The sequence below is a fragment of the Dipodomys ordii genome, unplaced genomic scaffold, assembly GCF_000151885.1.
Source record: "Dipodomys ordii isolate 6190 unplaced genomic scaffold, Dord_2.0 Scaffold20, whole genome shotgun sequence".
Lineage (NCBI taxonomy): Eukaryota > Metazoa > Chordata > Mammalia > Rodentia > Heteromyidae > Dipodomys > Dipodomys ordii.
Window position 1 is genome coordinate 21,359,658 of NW_012267236.1, and position 6,077 is coordinate 21,365,734.

Sequence of the window (6,077 nt, forward strand, 5' to 3'; positions counted from 1 at the left end):
GCGCGCGGGCAAACCAAAATACACCGCGCCCTGGAGGGGGCGGGCCTGCCTCCCCCAGCCAATCCGCGCTCGGCTCGAACGCGGCCGGCCAATGGGCGCTGAGGAGGGCCGCGTGATCGGAGCCTGGCCGCGGCGTGATCAGGCCGAGCGAGAGGCGGCACGTGTTTTGGTCGGGGGCAGGGGGCGGGGCCTGAGGCCTGGAAAGTAGGGGAAAGGTCCCGGCGGCGGCGCGGCGGCGGCGGGGAAGTCCCTGCTTGGCCGGCGCGCCGGGGACACGGACGGCGCGGACCCGGGCCGCCTGCAGCCCGCGGAGCTGCGCCGGGTCCGGCAGAGGAGGCCCACCCGGAGGGCTCAGTTCTGCCGTAGGAGCGCGTCCCGTTCCCGTTCCTGCAGCTCCGGAACCCGGTACCCCCGCACCAGGCGTCTCCGGGCGGCCCGGGAAGCCGAGGGGTATCGGAAGTGTCCCGGTTGTTCCCAGGGCAGGTGGTCAGTCTCTGGCTCGGGTGACCGACAGCTGGCCTCTGTACTAATAATGTGCACACTCAGGGCATGCGATGCGTTTTCACGGCTCTAAATTCTTGGAAAGCAGGAGTCGTGGTGTGTGCGTGTGGGTGCGTGCGTGTGTGTGTCCGTGTCCCATCTGCAGGACAAAATGGGACACCCTGGAGCCCCTGTTTGCAGAGCTCTGATCCGCCCAGCGAGAGGCAGAAAAGCTCACAGCACGGGAGAGCAGCCAGGAGCCTGGCACCCACCGGCCAGCACCGAGCTAGACCAGGGCAGAGGAGGTTGCCTAGAAAGAGAGGGAAATGTTCCAAGTGACCGTGGAAATGTTTACAGATGAATTAACTATGTTTAATTGTTTCCCTAAAGTCCTGTAGAGTCTCTTAGGAAGGAAAACAGATCTGCCCAGAAGTTCCTCTGCCAGTTAAAGTTGGCTGTTTTGCCTGGTTGCCTCTACTTGCACTCAGGCCGGAGCACTGTTGCTGAGCTTTTTCTGCTTAAGGCTAATGCTCTGCCTCTTGAGCCACAGCTTCACTTTTTTTTTTTTTCGATTAATTGAAGAGTTTCAGATTTGTCTTCCTGGGCTGGCTTCCAACTGTGATCCTCAGATCTCAGCCTCCTGAGTAGCTAGGATGACAGGGGTGAGCATTGGCATCTGGCTTTCCAATAGCATTTTCTGTTCCTAGAATGCTTTTACTAATGCGTATCCTCTGACCTTACCTGTCGTTCCCCAGTAGGTCTCCTGTCTCCTGTCCCAACAGTCCAGATGTGGCCTCAGTTCTTGCTCCTCTGCCCTCTCCTTGTCTATTGGCTCTATAGCACATTTCCTGATCTGTACCTTTCCTGGTTGGTTGCTTGTTCTCTGCCTGTCTTCTCTAGGGATCTTGTCTCACTTGTCCATGTAGGTACATGCTTAACAGCTGTTGATGGACTGAGTGACCGAAGGTGAATACCTGCTGGCCTCTCCAGGCATCCCTCAGACACCTCTGAACTATTTTACCAAATCTGGGGTTCTCCTGTCCAAGGTGGACATTCTGTACCTTGTTCCTTGATCTAGAAGTTCGAGTTAGCTCTGACTTCTCTTCCTTTGTTGGTTTCCTTTTTCTGATTAAGTGTTTTTTCTTCCCAAACACCTCTCAAAACACCTCTCACCCACCCCTGCCGTGGGCTAGGCCACCAGGCTGGCTCACCCGAGTGACTGTCACTGCCTTTCAAGGGGTCTCACGGTCTCCAGCCTGACCCCCAGCACGCTGCCCTCACACCACGAGAAGGATCTTCCCACAGTAGAGATAGCAAACCTTCAGTTGGCATCCAACCAGCCAGAGATCCCTTAATCTTCCCAACCAGACTGCAGCCAGCACTTCCTGCATTATTTCCAACAGATTCCCCTCATTGTCTCTCCTCAGCCTTCTTGCCCCCTTTCCAGCCCCAAGCGTTCAGTGTAGGCCAAGTCACCATCTTTGTTTTACTGGTGGCCTGAAACATGCCAGTGCATATCTACTTAGATCCTGCTGCTCCCTCAAGTGGCTGTTCGGCTTGCACAAGGCTGTACTGGTAGGTCCTGGGCCCACCTGGATCGCGCTCTGACAATATAACCTTAGCCACGTCCCTGGCCTGCTTCACTCCTGCAGACCTCAAGACCTGGCATAGCAGCTGGGCTTACCCCAGACTGTCCCTGTACTTGGAGGTCAGGTATACGCTGGGTGGGAAGTGAGTTGACTCGGGGCCTTTCAGGGATAAGCCCCAGTTGTTCCCACCGCTAGCCCATCTTCTGGTCAGGCAGGCAGGTGGTAACTGGTAGGGCCATGCCGGTAGTCAGAAGGATGTTGATATTGTTTATAAGCTGGAGACCATGGCAGGTAATCCATTCGATGGTCACTGAAACCCTTATCACTCCTCAAAAGAGTGTGGTCTACTGGGCAGACTTAACCATGAATCCCCAAGCCAGAATGCCACCACTCCTGTGTGTCTCCCCAGTCTGTGTGTGCATGCACACTACTGTCCAGAGCATAGCATACTAAACCCTTCAGAGCCTGGCTCATGCACTTCACAATAGGTCTGGACTATTACTATAGAGTACCAAGCCCTAAAGATCAGTTTCATTCTTTGTAATGGTTAAGTAATATTCCATAGCATTGAGGGTTTAGGTTGCTTGCTATTTGCAGGAACATCGTGACTATCCATTGTTTGCCCATTTGCAAGAATACCTGTAGGACTAGCTCCCAGAAGGGCAATGGTGGAGTTAAGGGCTTTGTGCACCTCCTTCCCTTTTCTCGCTTCTCTGCCCTCCTATCCTACCCTTCCCTCCTCTCCCCTCCTCTTTTCTCATTGAAGTTTTATTGCTTTAAAAAATGTTTTTGTGTTATTATGGCCATAGGAAAATATAATAATTTATGTGTTCAAGTTAATGAGCCTATGTGTGTACTCGAGTGCGTGCGTGTGCTAATCCTGGGCTTGCCTCAGGGCCTCAAGCTTTCTTGCTCATGGTTGGTGCTCTACCATGCCTCCAGTTTGGCATTTTTGCTGCTTAGAGATGAAGTCTTGTGTATTCTTCTGCCCTGGTTAGCTTCGAATTGCAGTTCTCAGACCTCGGCATCTTGAGCAGCCGGGGTTTCAGTCCTGAGCAGCCAGGATTTCAGTCATGAGCAGCCAGGATTTCAGTTCTGAGGCACCGGGCCACCCAGCTTGCACTGCTTGATTCTTCATGTATTAAAAACATAGAATCAGGCCTGCCTGCAGCTCTGGGCCTGGTCCTTTCTCCCAGTGGGCTTTGTTTATTGGCATTGCTGAATAGTAGAAAACACCACAATGTATCAGTTTGTTGTTGACCCTAAGATTGTTGGAGGTCTGGAACTGTTATGCGCGAGGCTAAGGTGAAAATTCTGAGAGGGGTGTGTGTGGGTTTTATGACCAGAGATCAACAAGCTGCTGTCTAGCATGCTGCTGTGACCTTTCACCCCACTGAAGGGCGGAGTCAGGGGAGAAAAAAGTATGCAAATCAGGGAGGGGCTGATGGGGAAAAGGGGCTGGTGAAGGGGGGGGGGAGAAGGGGAACACAAGACAGGAAGCCATGGGTAGGCAGAAGAAGGGACTTGCTTTGTTGTGGGCATGGGGGGCAGGGATAAGAAAGGTAAGACGGCTGGAGATGCAGGGACATTCTAGAATTGAGGAGAAGAGGTCAGGGTGCTCCATGTGTGTTCCACCATTAGTGAGCTGAGGACCAGCCACGCACTGGAGGCGAGGCTCTGGTGAGGCCGAGGCTGGGTGTCCGGAGAGGCTGGAATTGACCCAGAGAGGGTGGGAAAGACAACAGACAGTCACCCCCTCCACCCCCCCCCCCCCCCACCCCCACTCCCGGTGCCAAGAACCCAGCACAAACGGCAGAACAGCCCTGAGTCTGTCTTATGACGTGCAGAATTGAGGTAGGATCAGCGCTCTGGATTTCTAGGCAGCCTCTGCTCTTATTAATTTTTGTGGTTTTGTTATGAATAAGAAAAAATATCAAGCCCCTCTCCCCCGCCCCTCCCCCCCAGTGATGCTCTGGTTGTAATGTGCGTGGCAACTTGCACGTGTTGGAAATTTCCTGTGTGATGTGTTGGGACCTTTAAGAAGCCATTATTTGGGCTGGGAAGGTGGCTCAGTAGTAGAGTGCTTGCCTTGCATGCATGAGGTCCTGGGTTCGATTCCTCAGTACCACATAAACAGAAAAAGCCAGAAGTGGTGCTGTGGCTCAAGTGGTGGAGCTCTAGCCTTGAGCTGAAGAGCTGAAGGACAGCGCCCAGGCCCAGAGTTCAAGCCCCACAACGACCACCACCAACAACAACAACAAAAAAGGAGGAGGAGGAGGAGGAGCAGCAGCAGCTGTTACTCCATGGGGGGTCATTCTCTAATGAGCAACCCGTGGGGCCCTTACAAAAGGAGAAGCAGAGCCCTTTGCTCAGCTCTTGCTCTTTTCCTTGCCCTCTCTTAGCACTTCTGCCCTGGGATGGCCCTGCAGCAAGCCCCTCACCAACACTGGTGCCTTGAACTGAACTTCCCAGCCTTTAGAACTATGAACCAATGTCGTGATTGCACTTGATCTTTTCAGGGTTATTGGAATATTAGCAGGTTGATTATAAAAGTGCCCAGCTTGAGATACTGTTTTATACGTGGTTCAAAATGGACGAAACATAGAGTTAAGAATTATGTACAAGGGGCTGGGAAGGTGGCTCAGTGGTAGAGCGCTTGTCTTGCATGCCTCAGGCCTTGGGTTCAATTCCCCAGCACCATGTGAGCAAAAAGAAAAAAAGCCGGATGTGGTGTTGTGGCTCAAGTGGTAGAGCGCTAGCCTTGAGCTAAAGAGCTGAGGGACAGCGCCCAGGCCCAGAGTTCAGGCCCCACGATCGGACCCAACAAAAAAAAATTATGTACAAAATACCATTTAAGATTATATCCTCCTTATTTTCCCCTGTCTTTTATGGCATGATGGTGACCACAGATGGTGTGCAACAACCTGACGTGTGACAGAAAGCATGACCCCAGCCCATGGCAGCCCCCAAATTGGTTCTGAACTCTTGTGGTCAGAGAAATTGCAGACCTGGGCGTCTCAGAGCAGATCTGCTTGGGGGCCTTCTGAGCCAGATGTGTGAATCCACGTTCAGCCAAGGCTGCTCTTCTTTCCCCCTGGAACTTGGAGGAGCTGACTGAAGGCCCACCTAGCCTAGCCGCTTCTGAGGAGTGACCGCAGGGACAGCGCTCTTCCCCCCTTGACCCTCTAGTCCTGCATTAGCCCTTCTCCAGGTCACAGGCCACTAGCTGAGCTTCACAGCTCTTTAGTGTTTCAGCCTTGGACCAGAGCCCAGCTCTGGAGCTGGCCAGGAACAAAGCAGTTTGTGGCCGCTGCTTTCCCTGCCCCCACCTGCCTGCCAGCTGGGCAGGAGGTCAGGGAGAGGTGGAGAGGAGGCTCCGCTGCCTGCGAGGCTGGGGCCACCCATTCTTCCTGCCATTCTCCTTCTCACGTGAGTTCAGGCTGCTGGAAGCAGCACAGGGTCCAGAACATGCTATAGACTGATTAGGTGCTTGGTAGTTGATCTGGTTGGCTAAACCTACTAAGTGATTGACCAATGGTGCCCCTCTGTCCACAGACCTGCCGAGTAACTGCAGGAGTCTGCAGCCATCCCTCGGCTCCTAGCTCCTCCCCTAGGAGCCCTGGGGCTGAGGACCAGAGGGCTTAGTAGCAGTAGTTGAGGCATGTGTCATCCTGGTCCATCCATTCATTTACAGATGGGGAAACTGAGGCCTAGAAGGTTCCCTCAGACCATGTTGCCCAGGAGAGAAATCATGATGCCTGATTTGGAACGAGAGGTTCATCAAACACCGAGCGTAGCTCTGCATCGTGCTAATGCTGCCCCTGTGCCCTTTTGACCATGTTGGCCCCAGTTTCTAGATGAAGGAGCTGAACAATAGATCAAGTAACGGTGGTCCTCGCCTGCTAGTCAGCGATGGGCCCGGGATCTCCATCGTGTGACTCAGGTTCAGGGTTTCTTTCCTTGCAGCCATGGGGCTGTGGAGCAGTGGAGAGCGTCTGCGCAGGGCTG